The 21,621-nt window shown below is 39.3% G+C and overlaps 1 protein-coding gene across 2 annotated transcripts in view; it reads left to right on the forward strand.

Annotated features, from left to right (window-relative positions):
• Window positions 1–21,621, forward strand: part of GHR (growth hormone receptor) — a 305,006-nt gene that overhangs the window by 92,366 nt on the left and 191,019 nt on the right. Inside the window, exon 2 of one of the 2 annotated variants that reach the window (XM_056112076.1) lies at window positions 15,625–15,727. The exons of the other annotated variant lie outside the window; for it this stretch is intronic. The gene's annotated coding sequence lies outside the window, so the exon portion shown is untranslated. The remainder of the gene's footprint in view (window positions 1–15,624; window positions 15,728–21,621) is intronic. 2 annotated transcript variants of the gene reach the window in all.

Here is a 21,621-nt window from a genome sequence, read left to right on the forward strand (position 1 = left end):
GATGGGTAGATGTGTGCTGAAAGTAGACTAAGGACTAAACACGATGGCCTCTCAGTAACTGTATTGCAAACCATAATGCCCAAAAGTAGAGAGAGAGAAAGGAAGGTGCCTGCCACAGAGGCAGAGGGTGGGATGGAGTGGGGGTGATGGGAGGGATACTGGGAATATTGGTGGTAAAAAATGCACACTTGTGGAGGGATGGGTATTTGATCATTGTATGACTGAAACTCAAACATAAAAGCTTTGTAACTCTATCTTACAGTGATTCAATTTAAAAAAATTAAAATAAAATATCAATGAAAAGAGATCAGTAGAAAGAAATGAACTTGTAGGTGATTTCAAAGGTCTGTGGTTATGTTCTGCCCATACCTTCTGGGACCACTATCTCATGGAGCCCTTCTTTGTGGGTGGGGTTGGTTTACCCTATTACTGTGAACCGCAAGAAATGGTTGTTTTCAGTGTGGAGAGATGCATTCTCTATCTTACCCTCTTCAAGCAGGAAGTTTGTGTCTGCTGTTGCTGTTGTTTCATCAACTTGAAAGGGGAAAAGAATATTTTAAGAAAGGAAAAAAAAAAACTATAGTTTTCCATAGGTCAGATAGTATGTCTGTGGGTTGTTCCTAGATGGGAATTGTTTAAAGTTGTTCCTGTAACTCTCCATTCTCAGCTGACAACAGGTAAACATCCCTGCTTCATCCTTATTCCATAGCTCATGTCTTAGTCTCTTCAGGCTACCAAAAAGAAATGCCACAGTATAGTTATAAACAGTGGGCATTTGTTACTTTCAGTTCTGTAGGCTGCAAGTTCAAGAACAGGTTGCCAGCATGGTCAGGTGAAGGGACTGACCTCTCTTATATCCTTATAGGACATACAGAGTAGGGGAGCTCTGTGTCTGTGTGTTTGTGTGTGGTTTGGGGGATCAAATCCAGGCCTCAAACTTACAAAGTAAGAGCTCTATTTGGAGCTGTGTTTCTGACCCCTGTTATTTACTTTCAGAGCTTCCCAAGCAAGTGCTCAAGGGTCAGGAGTTGACTCTGAAAGCACTCAGGAGGTCACTCCCAGTGGTAATCAGGGGATCATGTAGCACCTGGGATCCAAATTGGGGCCACCACATGCAAGACATTTTCTCCAGCCCTTTGAGCCATGATCTAAACCCTCTGAGCTTCTATAAATGAACAAGTCCTATTCATTATGACTTTAATTTTGTGACCTCATCACCTCTAAGATTTCCCACCTTGTGGGCAAGAGTGATAATACACTCTTGCTTTGGATATGGCTGGATATCGAATCCAGGTTAGATCCCTAGCACCATATGGTCCCTCAACCACTGTTAGGTGGTACCCAAAAGCCAAAAATGTCCCACCTCCTAATATCATCACCTTTGGATGTTAGGATGGTCACAACAGGAATTTTATGTTATACAGATATTCAAGTCATAGCAGTTGATTGTCGTATTTTTCACTCTTTTACTAAACTGAACTTTGGTTTGACAAAATTTCAGCCCAGGAAAATTCTAGCTTTTTGCCTACCCATGTCTGAGAGCGCATGTGACTGGAGAAAATCCTCACTATCCTGGCTAGTTTCAGTTAGATGCATGACCAACAAGATCGCAAAAGAGGTCTAAGAATTGGCTGTGATTCTGTGGCACCTGAATCCATTTACTTCCCTGCTCTTTATACAACTATCTCATACCTCTCCTCTTTTAACAAGCCTCTAACACTTTCTTTTTATTACCTCTGTGCATAGGCTGGAGGGATAGCACAGCAGATAGGGTGTTTGCCTTGCACGCAGCCAACATGTCCGACCCGAGTTCAATTCCTCCGCCCCTATTGGAGAGCCTGGCAAACTACCGTGAGTATCTCGCCCGTATGGCAAAGCCTGGCAAGCTACCCGTGATGTATTCGATATACCAAACACAATAACAAGTCTCACAATGTTACTGGGCCCGCTCGAGCAAATCAATAGGAGAACAGCGACAGTAACCTCTGTGCAAATGACCTTTCTTCCTATTTATCTGCATAAACAAAACAAAACAAAAATCCAAGGCAGCTGGAGGAGATCTCAGAAGCGGTGCTCATGCTGATGCTGCCTATGATTATCACAGAATTGGCTTTGGCTCAGTCCTGCTAACAAAGAATATCACAACACTCTCCACTTGGAACTTGCAGTCCCTCTTGCCTTCTACTCAGGGACATTACCTTTACAATTCTCTACCCTTCCCTGTGTTATCTATTTTTTCTCTCTGCTGGATCATTCCCATCTTTGTGGAAGCAATTGTAATGCCCCAATATTAAACCAAAAAATAAAAATATAATAGAGTGTTGATGCTGTGTATTTCCTTAGTCTCTGTCTCATTCTTTTTTCTCTTGAGAGAGAATATTATATACACTATTGAAGAGATAGCAAATAAAACATCAAATTAAAACTGGAGATAGAGGGCAGAGAGAGCATATATAGAAGGTAGGATGCTTTTCTTATCTGCAATTTACCTTGATTCAAATCCCAAACACTATGTATGCTTGCTCTCCTGAGCGGAAAGCCAGGAGTAAGTCCAGAGCACTGCCAGATGCATCCCAAATACCACTAGTCATCTCCCCCAAAAGAAAGGAAAAGAGTAACTGGTCTTGGCCATTAAGAAACATGTTCATCTTCTCCTGGTAACTAAAATGTAGCACTGTAGCACTGTCCTCCCATTGTTCATCCATTTACTCGAGCGGGCACCAGTAACGTCTCCATTGTGAGACTTGTCACTGTTTTTGGTATATTGAATATAAGAGGCAAATTCTAAGTCTTGATCTTCTTTGACCTGCTTGAGCTCTTTTCCACTTCCTTTCCAGGGCAGTTTTCTTTTCTTATCTTCCTCACAGCTCACAGGTATGTTTTATAAAACTCTCTTTACTGTTTCCACTCAAACCCTCCACCTCTGACTAATTGAAATACCCAGAAACTAGACCTCCTAGCTTGTTTCTATTTTTGTTTCCCTTTGCCTTCTTAGACTCTATTCCCTACTCTCAAAACTCTCAATTCCAAGCTTTTGTGCTAAGAATTAAATTTTAGGTCCACATCTTCCATATATATATGTATACATACATATATATGTATATATATAAATGTCTGTATTCTAGGTGCTAGTAGACAATATTTGATGGGAATCTAACTACAGTTTTACCCCTGTAACTTTAAATTATATCTCTGCACTATAAACTTCCAAATTAATCTCCTCCTAAGCTCTGGCCATATCTATTCAACTATTTTGTTGAAATACATACTTGAGTGCCTTCTAAGCATTCAAGATATATTTCTGACTTGGATCCCTTTTATTGATCATTCTTCAATCATTCTCATCTCAGTTGATGATACCTAAGAATCCTTAGTTGCTTAGGAATATATAGAATCCATGGGCTTTGTCCTTTCTCATTTTCCAAGCCAGTCAGCCAGTTCTACCACTTTACATAGCATTTGCACTTTTATTTTCTGGTTCAAGCTGGTGCCTCTCTCACTAGGAATTTTGAAATGACTTGTCTGTGATCTTCTGTTCTCCTTCAGCGTTAGTTCATCCTGTCCATCACCAAGACCACCAGTTAATTTTCTGCAGACAGTATATCATGTAATGCTAAAAAATTACCAGTGTTTTTCTATTTCAACACCTTTACGATGTAGTTCTCTATAATTCTTGGAACCTAGAGTCCATCAAGCTGACCCTACAGTAATCACAGAGGGAATTGTATTGTCCTGAGCTGAGAGCTGCGTAGGTGGGAGGGAGTTTATTTCTGGGGGATCAATCTGATGCAGATGCACAGTTTAATTTTCTGAAATAGAGCAAACTACTGTGCTGGAGCCAACCTGAGGGCCTCCTCCTTCCCTGTTAAGGTTTGAATTTTCTTACTGCTGTTCTGGTTCCTTTTGCTGAGAAGAAAAAAATCTTGACTCTGTTATATCAACACTTTATCCTACTATTTACCACCATGACCTAATTGCTGTTAAAGGAACACATGTTGTAACAGAGCAACCTGTTTGTCTCACTGTCTGTCTCATTCACTATCATCTTGGCTATTTCTCAGATGTGTCAAGAAAAAACTTACCTTTGGGTTTTTGAACTTGCTCTTTTCCCACCTGGAGTTCTCTCCTCCAGGGTCCTCCAGCATTTCTTCATCTCTTTCAAGGTTTTTTTAAAGACATTTCCTTGACAGCCCGTTTAGAAGTACAACACCCTTACCCCTTTCCAGACATTCTTTCCTACACATCATTGTTTATTTTTCTCTGTAGTGCTTATCATCATCTGATCCAGAGTACTCATATACTGCCTGATCCATATTCATCCCTAAGCTTGCAAAGTAGGCAAAACAACAGTGGTGATTTTTTTGTTTATTTGTTTTATTTAATGCCTTTGTTCTCTGCTACATCTTTGATACCTAGAACCTGATATAGCAACGTGCAAAGCATAAATGATTGAACCTCAAACTCCTTTACAATTCCTCTAAATGTCGTTCATCTTCTCTCATTGCTTTTCTGATTTTTTTCTTTTGTTTCAATGTGCATGTGATAGGGAATGGTGAATTTTATTCAACCTGGTTTCATGTTTTCCTTGAAATGCATATGATTTGCTTACTTTTTTATACCACCATACCATCGCCAGGGATGCTGAACCATGCAGAGGCTTAATGTTTCAGGAATTGATTCAAGGAGCTAGTCTGTAAAAAGAGTGTGATGTAACTTTTATATTGTTTGTATTCCTCTACCTTCAGAAGCCCTACTAGCTCCCATCCAGGAACTCTCAACTTTCATGCTAGCAGTGAAATATGGAGCCCATGGGATTTTCATAAAACAATCCTGTGCTTTAGCTGCTAGTAAGTTGCTAGATAATAACATTTTGATGAAAATCAATATTGCTACACCCACTACATTCTTGGAGTATGTCCAGAATTAAAATAGGCAACCCAGTGATGGTCATGGTGCAGGTATGTGCTGATATTGCAAAGGTGCAGACGGGGAGTGAGTTTCTTTCATGCTGCGGAGGAGGTTGCATGAGGGTGGAGATGAGAATTGGGGGGAAAGGGTTAGCCAGATATACAGGAATCAACATGTTAAAAGACACAAAAATGGGCAGGTTTCTGGTTCAGGGACATGTACAGTGAATAATTCAATATGGTAGGGGGAATCCAGTAGAGGAGGGTGGGCTGAAGAAACAGGTGAACCATGAAGAGTCTGGACTTGATCCAGCTAGAAGGCTTGAGGTTATTTTACATATCTAGTCTCCCCACCCCTCATTTTTTCCTGTCTGACTTCTTAAAACTGTCAACTTTAAGCCTATGAGACTAAGAACGTGCCTGCCTTCAGTATTTAGATGCATACCTGGCAGATATAAGAAAAATAGACCATGCTTCATTTTCTCACCAATAAAAATCATTCTATTTCTAAACCCTTTAGTGCTATAAGGGCCTTGCCCTTGACCAGTAAGCTATTCACCAGCCATGCTATACAAACCATGAATTAATACAAGTCAGAGCACCAGTTGGCACTACTATTCTTTGACATCAGTTCAGAGTTTTGACACATTCTCTTTCTCAGATCCATCATAGGTTGCTTACATCAATTATGCTTCACCTGCCAATTTATGGTGGTCTCACTAGCAAACAGATTGAGTACTCAACATTTTTTACTTTGGTGTCCTGAACACAACACTGTTGGAGAATGTTTTTATTTTTCTTTTTCAAGAAAAAGTTCTTTTAGTCTCCAGTATTTCAAGAGTAGTAAGACCCTTAATGAACAATCACGGATCATGGTCCTCCCGTTGTTCATCGATTTGCTCAAGCAGGCCCAGTAACGTCTCCATCATAAGACTTGTTGTTACTGTATTGGGCATATTGAATACATCATGGGTAGCTTGCCAGGCTCTGCCTTGAGGGCGAGATACTCTCGGTAGCTTGCCGGGCTCTCCAAGAGGGGCGGAGGAATTGAACTTGGGTCGGCCATGTTGGCCGCTTGTAAGGCAAACACCCTACTGCTGTGCTATCGTTCCAGCCCAACAATGAACAATAGTGCACTCCATTTCACTGGGAGTTTGTAACAACTCAAATGAGGAAAGCCACAGGGACAGTTGATGGGGAAAGTCAAGTATTAAGTAAACACTCCTATAAAAGTTCTCCCTTTATCAAAAGCATAGGTTCAATTGTAAAAGAGCATTTAGGCCACAAGCACAGAAAATATAATATAACTTAGCATGTGTGCTACCTTACACATAGCATCCCTTGATAGATATTTTCCATATCATCCTGAGCTGCTCCAGATCTCAGAGTTCCATGGAGACTTCAAATCTTGTCATTTCTAGAAAATCAAAGAACAACTCTCATAGAAAATGCAAACACAGAATACAACTTTGCCTTACTGGTGAAAACAGAATTTTATTGCCTACTTGCCTTGAAGTTTATTTTGGCAGAGATCAGGGTTTCTTTCATGCTGATAGCCACTGTTTATAACTGTTGTTGTCATGGTTTTCCTTCTTCATTTTCTGGTATACTCTTTTTCTTTTGTTAAGTACGGTCAGCTTCTAAAAGGAATCAGCTTGATAAGGTTTTTTATTTTACTTTGCTTTTTATTTTTATATAAAAAATACACCCATCTTTTTCCATTGGATGGATGGTGTAATTATGCTCTGTTCCATCTCAATACTGTTGGCGTCTGTGTATCAGAGGGGAATTGTTTAGAGGAAAGATGAGTGATGGTTGACATAGATTGAGGTCTCACTTGTGATTTCATGGAGGTGACAATAAGACTTAATTTAGATCCCAGTTCCATTCAGTTAGATTTAGTCTATAACTTTCTGGAACTCAGTCTTGTTTTAACATGGAGTGCATGCAAACAGATTAAGCCAAAAATTGTGCACTTCACTGAACTGTGACTGTTTTTTTTAGCTGAAGAAAGTTTAATGAGTAGGCCAGTAAGAACATAGTTGAGTTGGAGAGACTTGGGAGCATGGAGAACAGTAGCAGTATTTCTATTTCTTCAGTTTAATCACTGTCTATAAATTAGCTCATTAGGTGTATTGATCTTATAGCAGCTAATATTTTCACTTTTTTTTCTCCATCAGATTTTTTGGTATAAATATAAGAACTAAGTTAAAGGTTTTTCTTGATCCATGAAATGAGTAGCAATAATAAATATTATTAGAAACAAAGACTTTAGTTGGCTTTCTTTTGGTGTGGGTATAGAAAGTAATTGGACTTTATGGAGTTTATTTTTGTTGTTTTATTTATTTACTGTTTCTTCATCTGTATCATTATAGACTCTAGCGAGTTTTCACTCCTGACTTTCATCATTGTATGGTACACATGGCAGAATCAAAAGACCTGGAAGTGGTACAGTTAACATGAAAAGCCGTCATAAATTTCTTCAGTGATTCCAACCGTAATTATTCTCTTAAAAGCATTTTAGTAAAGTGAGATTGTGTGGCAACATTTCTCAAGAATAGATGAAATTAAGTTTAATTTCCCCTTGTTTGTTTGTTTGTTTGTTGGTTGGTTGGTTGGTTGGTTGGGGGGCCATACCTCCTGGTTCAAAGAACCTACTCATGATTTTTCTGTTCAAGAATCACTGCTGACAGTGCTTGGGGGATTTTATTCAGTGCCAAAGATTAAACCAGAGTTAATATTGTGCAAGGCAAGTGCCTTAACCCCTGAAATTAATCTTCAGCCTGAATTTAATTTTTTACATATCAATGCTATTATTCCACTTTATGTCTAACAGCTCATCTTTATAATAAACACTAAAGTCAAAGTCTCCACTGAGAGGGAGTTCTGCACAGTGGCCAAGGACTCTAGAATCGCATGGGATACTGGTTTCACGACATCCCACTTCTACAACCTTGGGCTTCAGGCTCCTCTTTTGAAATATAAGATGACTAAGAGCTTTTTCAAAAAATGGTGAAAAGAGGAAATACATACAAAATATTTCAAACTGCATTGTACTCTGTAGGGAAAAGAGGGGAAAAACAATGACATAAAATGACATAAAAGAGAAAAGGCAGCTGGAGGTGAAAGGTGAAGGGAAGTGAGAGAAAACTAAAGAAGGAAAGCAGAAGAATTGCAAATACAAAATAACTGTTTCTGACTCTTCCTCCAAATAAAATATGTGGACTTGCTTTTGAAAAGCCTTGATTTTACAAATGGTACTACATGGAAAGTATCATGTTAAGCGAAAAGAGTCAGAAAGACAGGGATAGACATAGAAAGATTGCATTCATCTGGGGAACATAAAGTAACAAAATAGGAGACTAACAGCCAAGAGTGACTGAAATTAGTACAAGGAGTTTTACTTCATGCTTGGAGGCCAGCCACACATGCTAGGGGAAAAGGGAACTCAGATAGAGAAAGAAGCACCAAATAAAGGGTGTTGGGAGGATCCTCCCAGGAGGGGAGAAGCATGCTGAAAGTAGACTATAGACCAAACATGATTGCCACTCAGTGCCTCTTTTGCAAACCACAACACCCAAAAGGAGAGAGAGAACAAGAGGAATACCCTACCACATAGGCGGGGGGGTGGGGGAGATAGGGGGTGGGAAGGATACTGGGAACCTTGGTGGTGGAAAATGGGCACTGGTGAAGGGATGGGTGTTCGACCATTGTATAATTGAAACCCAAGCACAAAAATTTGTAAATCTACAACTGTACCTGGTTTCACTAACAAAAATTAAAAAAAAAAAAAAGGAAACGTTGAATCCAGAGGTTTGAACTATATAACTTAGGTTCTGGCCTATTGTCTTGTGTCCTCTGAAGTCAGATTGGTCCACTTTTGACAAAGGCAATGAATTTTCTATTCAGGTAGTTGATGCAAACTTTGAAATTTTAGCATTTACATTTAATAGCCAGAATGTGCAATTATGTACCAGTGGGTGTCAGTTTAGCTTTTTTTTTTTTTTTTGCAGAAAAAATGTTTTTTTTTTTTGGTATAGTTTTGGTTTTGTCTTTTAGACCACACCCGGTGTTGCTTAAGTGCTGCTTTCAGCTCCATGCTGGTGTGTGTGTGTGCAATAAGTGCACGGGTATGTGTCTATGTTGTGCTGGGGGGATTGGGTGGCATCACTCTTGATCGAAATCAAGGGAACTTGTGGAGTGAGGGCTCAAATCCAGGCTCCTGCATGCAATGCCTGTGCTCCAGCCCACTGAGCTATTTCTCCAGCTCTAAGTTCAAGACTTGTCGGTATCTTTTTTGGTCATCCTGCCCTGACTTTTGTTACATGAGTTTGGCATGTAGCTGCTAAATTATTGGTGAGCTCATTAGATGTTTATTATGTAATTGCATCTTCTTGGAGCAAAAGAGAACCCTTGATTATGCATAGCTCTTTTTTCCAAGAACAGTAACTATGAACTTAAATATCAATAAACTAATTGGAGGGTTAAAAAATGAATTTTGAGGGGCTGGAGCAATAGCACAGCGGGTAGGGTGTTTGCCTTGTACGCAGCCGACCTAGGTTCGATTCCCAGCATCCCATATGGTCCTCCGAGCACTGCCAGGAGTAATTCCTCAGTGCATGAACCAGGAGTAACTCCTGTGCATTGTGTGACCCAAAAAGCAAAAAAAAAAATGAATTTTGAAAAAATATCGTAGAAAGAGTTTTCCTTGTGGAGGTTTCCTTTTGGAAAGGAAAGGTTTGGTTTCTGAACCAAACCTTATCAAAGTAAATTAATTTTGAAGTGTGGTTTAAATGATAGAGAATCTAGCAAAACTCACAAAGAAAAGGAGAGAGAAAAACCTAATAAACTGAATCAGAAATGAAAAGGGGGTCATTACAACAGATCACAGATCACAGATCACAGATCATCCTGTTATTCGTCGATTGCCTCCAGCAGGCCCCAGTAACGTCTCCTTCATCCTAGCCCTGAGATTATATTCAAGGCTCTTTAGGAGAATGAGACCCATCATTGTTACTGGTATTTGGCATATTGGGTATGACACAGGGAGTTTGCCGGACTCTGCCATGTGGGCAGGTTACATTCAGGAGCCTGCCAGTTTGTCAAAGTAGGAATGAGATTCGCGGCCGCGCGGTTCCGGGCTCTGGTTTTAATAGTCTCTGAGTCTTGGCAACTGATGGGATTACACGGGGCCAGGGGGCCAGTTGGTGGGTGTGACCCCCGCCTACTGGAATTTAGAGGATCTGGGTGGAGGATGCTCGACTCCAATCGGAGTAGGCTTGGAGATCTCGGTCCCGGAACCCACGAGGCTTTGTCCCTCTGCCGGTACCTTCAGGTGTGCGGAGAGTGGTCTCAGGATGGTGGTGTCTGGTCCTGGAGTTCGTCGGCTGCTGGAGACCTGGTCGGGGCAGGGAGGAAAGCTCAACCCGCTCCCTCCAAGGAGGGACAACAGAAACTACAGAAATTCAAAGGATCCTCAGGAAGTAATTTGAGAAGATTTATGCCTCAGAAAATGAAAACCCCGAGGAAATGGATAAATTCCTAGACTCCTACAGACTCCCAAGGCTCAACCAAGAAGACCTGGAATACGTGAACAGACCTACCACCATCAAGGAAATGGTAGTAAAAAGTTTCCCCAAGCACAAAAGTCCTGGCCCAGATGATTTCATTAGTGAATTCTTCCAAATCTTTAAAGAAGACTTACTCCCAATACTCTTTAAGCTTTTCCACAAAATTGAAATATCAAAAACACTTCCAAGCAGTTTCTACAAAGTAAATATTACCCTGATACCAAAAGCAGACAGAGATACCACAAAGAAAGAGAAATACAGGCCGATATCCCTAATGAACACAGATGCAGAGATCCTCAACAAACTACTAGCAAACAGAATCCAACTACTCATCAAAAAGATCATACACCATGACCAAGTAAGATTCATCCCAGGGATGCAAGGATGGTTTAATGTTCAGAAATCAATCAACATAATCCATCATATCAACAAAAGAAAAGATAAAAAGCATATGATCATATCAATAGATGCAGAGAAAGCATTTGACAAGATCCAGCACCACTTTACGATGAAAACCCTAGCCAAAATGGGTATAGGGGGGACCTTCCTCAACATAGTTAAAGCCATCTACCACAAGCCTACAGCAAGCATCATCCTCAATGGTGAAAAACTGAGAGCCTTCCCCCCTCTAAGATCAGAGAACAGACAAGGATGCCCACTCTCTGCACTGCTGTTCAATATAGTACTGGAAGTACTTGCAATAGCGATTAGGCAAGAAAAAGATATTAAGGGCATCCAGGTAGGAAAGGAAGAAATCAAGCTCTCACTATTCGCAGATGATATGATACTATACTTAGAAAACCCTAAAACCTCGACCAAGAAACTCCTATAAACAATAGACTTGTATAGTAAAGTTGCAGGCTATAAAATCAGTACCCAAAAGTCCATGGCCTTCCTATACGCAAATGGTGAAAGAGAAGAAAGTGACATGAAAAGAACAATCCCGTTCACAATTGTGCCCCAGAAAATCAAGTACCTAGGAATCAGCTTAACTAAGGAAGTAAAGGACCTGTACAAGAAAATTACAAAACTCTACTTCAGGAAATAAAAGACATGAGAAAATGGAAAGATATTCCCTGCTCATGGGTTGGGAGATTTAACGTTGTCAAAATGGCAATGCTTCCCAAAGCATTGTACAAATTCAATGCAATCCCTATAAGGATACCCATGACATTCTTCAAAGAAATGGAGCAAACACTCCTGAAATTCATATGGGACAATAAGCCCCCACGAATAGCTAAAGCAATTCTTGGGGAAAAGAAAATGGGACGAATCAACCTCCCTAACTTCAAACTCTACTACAAAGCAATAATAATTAAAACAGCATGGTACTGGAACAAAGGCAGAGCTGCAGACCAATGGAACAGGGTTGAATACACTGACATCTCCCCTCAATCATATGATCATCTAATCTTTGATAAAGGTGCAAGAAATGTGAAGTGGAGTAAAGAAAGCCTCTTTAACAAATTGTGCTGGCAAAACTGGATAGCTACATGCAAAAAATGGACTCAGAACTCTGCCTAACACCATGTACAATAGTAAGGTCAAAATGGATTAAAGACCTCAACATCAGACCGGAATCCATAAGGTACATTAAAGACAAAGTCGGCAAAACCCTCCATGCCATTGAAGCTAATGGTATCTCCAAAGGTGTCACGCTACTGGCCAAGCAAGTGAAAACAGAGATAGATAAATGGGACTATCTTAAACTAATAAACTTCTGCACCTCCAAAGAAACAGTGACCAAAATACAAAGACAGTCTACAAAATGGGAAAGGATACTCACCGAATACACATCTGACAAGAGGTTGATATCAAGGATATATAAAAGTACTGGTTGAACTCCACAAGAAGAAAACATCCAACCCCATAAAAAATGGGGCAATGAAATGAACAGAAACTTTCTCAAAGAAGAAATCCGAATGGCAAAAAAGCACATGAGAAAATGCTCTACATCATTAATCATCAGGGAGATGCAGATCAAAACCACAGTGAGATACCATCTCACACCTCAGAGACTGGCCCACATCCAAAAGAAAAAAAAGCAACCGATGCTGGTGCGGATGTGGTGAGAAAGGGACACTCCTTCACTTTTGGTGGGAATGCCGACTGGTTCAGCCCTTTTGGAAAACAGTAGGGTCGATTCTCCAAAAATTGAAATTGAGCTCCTATTTGACCCTGCAATACCACTCCTGGGAATATATCCCAGAGAGGCAAAAATGTATAGTCAAAGTGACATCTGCACTTGTTTGTTCATTGCAGCACTCTTTACAATAGCCAAAATCTGGAAAAAACCTGAGTACCCAAGAACAGATGACTGGTTAAAGAAACTTTGGTACATCTACACAATGGAGTACTATGTACCTGTTAGAAAAGATGAAGTCGTGAAATTTACATACAAGTGGTACTCCATGGAAAGTATCATGCTAAGCGAAATGAGTCAGAAAGAGAGGGATAGACATAAAAAGATTGTATTCATCTGAGTAACATAAAGTAACAAAATAAGAGACTAACACCCGAGAATAGCTGTGATAAATACCAGGTTGTCCACTCCATGGCTTAGAGGCCAGTCGCACACTCCAGGGGTAAAGTCTGCTCAGATTGAAAAGGGAACACCAAATAAAGGGTGCTGGGAAGATCTGCCCAGGATGGGAGATGCATCCTGAAAGTAATCTATGGACCGAACATGATTGCCACCCAATGTCTCTTCTGCAGACCACAGCACCCAAAATGAGAGATAGAACAAAAGGGAGTGCCCTGACACAGAGGCAGGGTGGGATGGTGAATGGGGGGGTGGGAGGGATACTGGGATTGGTGGAGGTGGAGAATGGGCACCGGTGGTGGGATGGGTACTTGATCATTGCATAACTGAAACCCAAGCAGAACTTGTAAGTCTACAACTGTACCTCATGGTGTTTCACTAATAAAAAAATAAACAAATAAAAAAAATAAAATTAGTAAAAAAATTTAAAAAAATAAAAACTGAAAAAAAAAGATTGCATTCATCTGGGGGACATAAAGTAACAAAATAGAAGATTAATACCCAAGAATAGTCGAGATCAGTACCCGGAGGATTACTCCATTGCTTAGAGGCCTGCTGGGCATTCTAGGGGAAAGGGCAGCTCAGATAGAGAAGGGAGCACCAAATAAAGGGTATTTGGAGGATCCTCCCAGGATGGGAGATGCATGTTGAAAGTAGACTATGGACCGAACATGATTGCCACTCAATGCCTCTTTTACAGACCACAACACCCAAAAGGAGAGAGAAAACAAAAGGGAATACCCTGCCACAGAGGTAGGGTGGGATGGGTGGGGGAATGGGGGTGGGAAGGGTACTGGGATCCATGGTGGTTGAAAATGGGCACTGGTGGAGGAATGGGTATTTGATCATTGTATAATCGAAACCCAAGCACAAAAATTTGTAAGTCTACAACTATACCTCATGGTGTTTCACTAATAGAAATATTAAAAAAAATGTTAGAGCATTACCCAGATTCACTCCTTAGGTCATCCCTAAGGAATATGTGAACATGTCATTCCCTAAAAAGAACCCTCCATTTTGAAATAATACTTAACTATTGGGCTCAAAGTTGTAGGAGGAAGAGATATACCTCTATTGTTCACACTATAATCTTTGTATCTAAATCAGTACCCAGCTCATAGGAGGAACTCAGTGATCAATGAATGATTGACTATAGTATTTAAGTTTTTGGGCAGTTCCTTGACTTAGTCATAGGGAAATAGTATGCATCTGGAAACTAAAATCTAAATCCTTATACTTATAATGTAAGTAATGCAATATCATAACTTCTTTATGGTCAGGACATATTTCTTACAATTTACTGTATCACTGTTATCCTGTTGTTCATCGATTTACTCAAGCAGGTGCCAGTAACGTCTCCATTTGTCCCAGCCCTGAGATTTTAGCAGCCTCTCCTTACTTGTCTTTCCCAATGATTGGAGGTTTTTTCAAGGCCAGGGGAATGAGATCTAAGGGGCTGGAGCGATAGCACAGTGGGTAGGGCGTTTGCCTTGTATGCAGCTGACCTGGGTTCAATTCCCAGCATCCCATATGGTCCTCTGAGCACTGCAAGTTGTAATTCCTGAATGCATGAGTCAGGAGTAACCCCTGAACATTGCCGGGTGTGACCCAAAAAGAAAACAAAAAAACAACAACAAAAAAAGGGGGTGGGAATGAGACCTGTTATTGTACTGTTTTTGGCATATTGAAATACATATTGAATATACCATGTGTAGCTTGCCAGGCTATGCCGTGGGGAATGGATACTCTCGGTAACTTGCCGGGCTCTCCGAGATGTGTGTGTGTGTGTGTGTGTGTGTGTGTGTGTGTGTATTTCTCTATGGTTTGTTGCCTACTGTCTGACAGACAGATAGTGTATTTAAGTTAAAGGAGAAAATCATTTTCCAAAGGAAGCAAAGTGAATGTTTGAATGTTCAGTAGTTGTATTCTTTTGACATCTGCAGCAAATTTTTAATGAAAATTTACCAAATCTTATTATATTCAAATTTTCATGTTTCTTGGTGGTATTGTTCACTGTTGTTCATTCAGAGTTAAAGTAAAGTGAGGTTATAATCCTCTCATAATTGACATAGAATTTTTTTTATTAAAGTGCCGTTTTCCAGAACACTGTTGTGTACTCTGAGAGCTTGCATGTTTCTCTTAATCCTGTTGCCTGCTCCCATTGCAAATTCTAAGGATCAAACGAGGTCTTATTCTCTTCTTTGTATTCTTTCGGCCATTTTAGAAAATGACAGTCTATTCACGAAAGTGATTCAATTCTCTCGGTTCTTTACAATTTTAGACATGAATATGTATGGTTTCAAGAGAGATTCACAGTTGATTAGCAAATAATTTGAAGGCTATTATAGTAACAGTGAAACTTTTATTTTATTCAGTATGTTTGTGGTGAGTGTGTTATTGTTCCCTTTTCTTACCCTTTGCAACTCAATTCAAGGAACATATGTATCTGAGGGAAACATGCTTAGGAAACTTTCTTGGTAGTATTAAGGACATGTGCAAAATGAATAAAGAGATGTGTTCTCTATCCAGGACACTGTAAGAATTAGTATTGGTGGAGAAAAGGGCTCAAAGAGAAGTAAAAAATTACGGCGCTTTCTCTTGGCAGATTAACTACATCTTCATCAACTTTTCCCTACCTCAGAGAGCTCACTTGGAATGACTGAAGCAGGGAGCCCCACTAACCTTGGGATTGTCATCTTCCTTCCAGTGTGAGTGGAATATTGTATCATCTTTCCTGACTTTCCCTGGCATTAGCATACTCAACCTCGATGAATAAATTTTAGTTGAGGGAAGCAGGAAATTTTGGCATTCACCAGGACCTAGTTGATATTTGATCTGCCCACTGGAGAAACAGGAGAAAGAATGATTCTAGAACCCTGAAACTCTAAACACAAATAAAAAGTTTTAACTGAAAAATACACGAAGAGTCAGTAAAAGGAGTTGAAGTCTGTCAATCTTGTGACTTATTTTTGGCATAGAAAGAGTCAGAGACTCTTGTGGTCTAATCTGGAAAGAAGCACTAACTCTCTGTGTCACCTTGGAAAATTGGTTCATCTCCTTGTGCTGTCGTGCTTGGTCCAGCTGTTGGATGGGATGAAAGCAAGACCTCACTGAAACCAGATGCTGCCTCTCTGAAAAGCTTTCAGCAATAAATAATATCATATATACTTTGTTCTTGGCAGCATACACTGAACTGTTATAACCCCCTGTTTTCACTTGCTTCTAAATTTCTGGAAATTTCTCCTTTGGGCTTGAATTTTTTCCATGCTTGTCCACAATCCAGAGCGTTTTGGAAAGTGTGACCAAAATTTCACTTAGCTGTTTTTTCCCCCCTGAATGATGATAGAATAAGGGCAATGCATTGTTTTCAGCTCACAAAGTAAATTTCAATATTCATTGGTATACCACATAAAAGTAGCTGAGCTGCTACATTACAAAAAAAAGTGTTTAGTAAAATAATCATGGTATGGCAAAGAATGCTTACAGAAGATGAATTTATGTTGCTGAGTGCATCCTTCTGCCTTTGAGCAAGACCACACACAGTCTGTCCTTTCATAAAAAAAACTCTATTCTAGATATTCAAAGCTAGAAAGGAGGATAGTATCATGTATTTTCTCGGTAATTCATCTTTACTTACCAAGATGTAACTTCAACCATGATCAGTTGTCATCGATTTTTGTCATTTGCTTCATATAAGTCTGTTTCCTTAAAAAAAACTTTTTATAATGTTCTGGTATTAGCCTCTTGTCTGCACTCTGAATTAAGCTGGCCAGGTCCTTCAGGTGACTTTCAAAGACACCTTCTCTGACTTTTGCTGCACTTGTAACAACATATGCAAGTGGTAAATTCAGTTCCATCTGCTCACTCTGTCACCCTCAAGATGGATTTTTCCATTAAGATTGGACCCACGACTCTTTTATTCACCATTGTCCTTGAAGCATTTAAGTCAGTGCTGAACATATAGTAGGAACTTGATGATGAATGAATTAAATGACTATGAATACAGTGTTCTTGTTGGCATTTGCTCATAGATTTGTCCATTCAGATATGCATGCATGTGTTCAAGTGTTATTGAGTATCTACTTTATGCCAAGTATTGCTGGGAATCTATCCTATATATGGCAGCTAACACAGAAGTTCTTGAGAATTTATTACATGTGCACTCAAACAAAATAATTATTTTATTTTATTATTATTCTCTCATTGGGATATTGTGCCAATAAAGCTAAAGTCCGTCTTGGATTTGCCACAAATATATATTGTGATAGATACTGAAGAGAAAACAATAAGACACAATCTCATCCAGAAAGATAGTGTAGGTTAACAGTGCTAAGATAAATCTTTAAATAACTATTATACAAGGTGAAGTTTAAAAAATTGTCAAATGGGGCCACTTTACCTCAAAACAATTTGTGAGTTTTTTTGTAGAAGAACAAAACAGGAAAAGTTTATTGTATTTTGTTCCTGGTAAGAGTTCCCAAAATAGTAAGCAGTTTGTTACAATTCTTCTCAAGCCCATATCCTTCCATGTACTTTCCTCTCTGTGCTCTCAGCTGTGAGAAATTGGTGAAATCCATGAATATTGGCAATTAAACTGGAATGAAGCTCAAACTCTTTTTTTTAAAAAATTTTTATTAGTGAAACACCAGGAGGTACAGTTGTAGACTTACAATTTTTTTGTGCTTGGGTTTCAATTATACAATGATCAAGTGCCCATCCCTCCACCAGTACCCATTTTCCACCCCCACAGATCCCAGTATCCCTCTCACCCCCTATCCCCTCCCCTCCATCCCAACCTGCCTCTGTGGCAGGGCATTCCCTTTTGTTCTCTCTCTCCTTTTGGGTGCTGTGGTTTGCAAAAGAGGCATTGAGTGGCAATCTCCTTTTGGGTGCTGTGGTTTGCAAAAGAGGCATTGAGTGGCAATCATGTTCGGTCTATAGTCTACTTTCAGCATGAAGCTCAAGCTCTTGACTTCAAGATTGAGCATCGTTATTGTGTACAGACCATTGAACCTTCTGATGCTTTTGGTTTTTCTCTAGAGTTTCTTGTTTTGCCCCAGATTTGAAGAACTTATTACAAGGATGTGTGTGCAACCATAAGTGATTAATTTGAGTCAAAATGGCACACTAAGAATCAGTCACTAATTTGACCTAACTTTCATCCTGATCTCTACTCCTCTAAACTAACTATCTCTTTGTTGGGATTATTTGCCCTTAGATTTTAGCATGACAGGCCCCTCTTTTTATTCAGCCTTAGCTCAACTGGAATATCTTCAGTGTCCCAGGAACAGGGATAGATACCACCTTCATCTCCATCACTCTGTCGCCAGGCTGTGCTTGCTTTATAGTTTTTTTATAGTTTCTCCAACTTGCTTATTTCTTTTTTGCTTGTTTACTTTTTATTGTCAATTTTATTCTATTTCAATGTCAGTACCATCAAGTAGGACATCTTTGGCTCTGATTTTGAGTGCGTTGAAAAGTGTTTATAATAGGTACTCAAATAGTCTTAGTGAATGAGGAACTGGATGTGTGAATGGTGTGGTGCTGACGGAAACAGTCAAGAGTCCTATTATTCTCCTGAAGAAAACCGCTTGCAAGAACATTACATGTTCTTGAGTGCCTTTGCTGTGCCCCTGTTACACACCTTTTCTTTGCTTATGCAGTTAGTGGGAGCTAGGAATTTGCAGAGCCATAACTTTTAGATGTGACATTGATGTCTATACCATGTTACCTATACTAAAATAAATTTAAAGAACATAATCTCTTATATATTTATATGCATATATATTTTTGGTCTAATGTAGAGTTATGGTTGGTTACATCAGTACCATTTTGAGACTTAACCCATATATACAATAGAGGTAGGCCTTTGGGAAATCCAGTGCACTGGTTTCCAGCTTCAGACCTCTAAAGCTTTTAATGCTGTCAGTGATCTCTGAAACTTTTCCAACACATTTTTGATGTTTGAAACTTTATTTAAACATTGTGATTTTCAGGGTTGCTCATAATGAGTTGTTTCAGGTATTCAGTGTTCCAATTGAGTAATATTCTGATGGAATACTAATCCCACCATCAGTGTGACCTTCCCTCCACTAGTTTTTCCAGGATCCCACCCACTCCCCCAATCCTGCTCCCTTAGAAGACACAAAATAATTTTACTTTATATTGCTTGTTACAACATATATCTTACGATGATGTTACTACAGTCATTGTTTGAGAATTTACTGGGCTATTAGGAGCTAGTTGAGCTTTCTGTGTCGTTGTTTTTTCTCATAGAGTTTTAGTAGGGTTGTTCACAACTTTCCCACCTAATAGGCTGTGCTCACACTAGCTGTCAGAACTGTGAACTTCGGATCTGTTGCATAGTTGCATATGTGGCTGCACACTCCAGAAGCTGTGGATCTGGGATGATTCAGCATCTTGGAGTCTCTCCAAGATTTGTCATGGAGCTGGTAAATAATTTAAAGATTATCTTGTTGGTGATTCTGACCTGTCAAAAGCTTGTGTAGTTAAACAGATCACTTTTGGGGTGCATTTTTCATATTACTTCTAGTATTTGAATTTTGTCTAAACATTTTTGTTGGTTTTACTGAGGAAGGGCTGGAGCAAAAGTGGCCGAGCTGGGTTTGATTCCTCCGCAATTCCTCCACCCCTCTTGGAGAGCCTGGCAAGCTACCGAGAGTATCTCGCCCGCACAGCAAAGCCTGGCAAGCTACCCATTACGTATTCGATATGCCAAACACAGTAGCAACAAGTCTCACAATGGAGACGTTACTGGGCCTGCTCGAGCAAATCAATGAACAACTGGAGGACAGTGCTACAGTGCTTACTGAGGAAACCTATTAGTAGGGAAGAAAAAACTGACTTCTTTTTGGTTACTTAAGAGATCTAGATAAATAAAATGTATCTATATAGTTCTGATTGAACCAAAATGGAGCAAATGTGCAGTTTTTAAAAGTAGCTTGGAATGGAAATTTTTTTAGGGATCTTTTAGCTAATTTAAAATAATTTTAAAATTTTTAGTTGCATTCTCAAAAAAATGTTTTGACCCAAAGGAAAGACTAAATGCATGATTCTTCAAGGCTTGATTTTGGAGGATATTATGAACTTACTATAAACAGAAATTTTTAAAGAGGGTAACATAGAACTTTTATTCAAAGACACCAGGCCAAAATAAACACTCCATTGTTCCACAGTTTTTTTATTGCACATAGGAAAACATCCCTATCACAAGTCTTATTAAGGGGACACAAGATTACCAGACTGTAAGAAAAGGCCAGTGGTTGATTGAGACACTTTGTGTTTATAGGGTGGTGCAAGTTGACTGCCAAATTTCTGTCAGCACAAGAAAAAAACATTCATATATCAAAAACTTTTTTTCTTATTCATTATGTAAGAAATTTATGCATGTTAGTAGTTACAAAAAAGAAATGGAACAAATATTTTCCATTTTCAACAGTCTGTTAAAATATCTTGATCAGAGATATTTTCTATTTGAAGGTTAAAATTGACAGTATAAATGCAGATAAATTCAGTTCTAAGAGATTGTCTTCCCATCATCTTACCGCTTCTCTCACTCTGGCAACAGTATTTTCTGTAACAGTCAACATAGCACTGCACTGTAGCACTGTCCTCCCATTGTTCATCAATTTGCTCGAGTGGGCACCAGTAACGTCTCCATTGTGAGACTTGTTGTTACTGATTTTGGCATATCGAATACACCACGAGGAGCTTGCTAGGCTCTGCCGTAAGGGCAGATACTCTCGGTAGCTTGCTGGGGTCTCCAAGAGGTAGAGAGGAATCGAAACTAGGTCGGCAGCATGCAAGTCAAACACCCTACCCAATCCAACTGTGCTCCAATCCAACAATCAACATAAAAATGCTAAATATTTTATCTTGAGCTAACAAGTCAAAATACTCTCATCATTGCATCTCTCTCTCTCTCTCTCTCTCTCTCTCTCTCTCTCTCACACACACACATACACACACACACACACATACACACACACATATTCGTCCTGAAGATTAAAGAGAGATTGGTGTCTAATTATCAATGTTCCCTGCAGACAATGTTGGTGCCATTGTGGTTGCTGATTCAGCAGTTTCTCTCTCTCCCAAGGTTATTTATTTCTTTATGAAAGGAATATAGCAAAACCCCCAAGACACACACCTTGTGGTGAGGTGGTTGGCTATGCTTCCTCAACAAAGATTCATTTTGCTGAAGGAGAAAAAGAACATTTTATTAGAGCCTATAATTTTCCAGACATTAAGCAAAATTAATAGAGGAGCTAATAATGAGTTCTTGCATCTTAAGTCTTAGATGTATTTCTTTTAGGGCACTGAGAAATGAGAAAGCACAACTGAAAATCTCTGACTGTTTTAAAAAATATTTCTTTTGTCAACTACATGATTGCATTTATTAGGAATCCTTTCCAATATTAAACAGTGTCAGTTTTATACCATATACTTATTAATTCATTAGAGGAATTTGTATCTTTGTCAAAAGAAAATAACTTACGTCGCACTGTCAAGATAGACTATTATAAAATAAGAGTAGCAAAGAATGCAGTAGATCTGTAGAGGACTGAAAAGTAAGTTATTC

This window comes from Sorex fumeus, unplaced genomic scaffold (genome assembly GCF_029834395.1).
Source record: "Sorex fumeus unplaced genomic scaffold, SorFum_2.1 ptg000015l, whole genome shotgun sequence".
NCBI lineage: Eukaryota > Metazoa > Chordata > Mammalia > Eulipotyphla > Soricidae > Sorex > Sorex fumeus.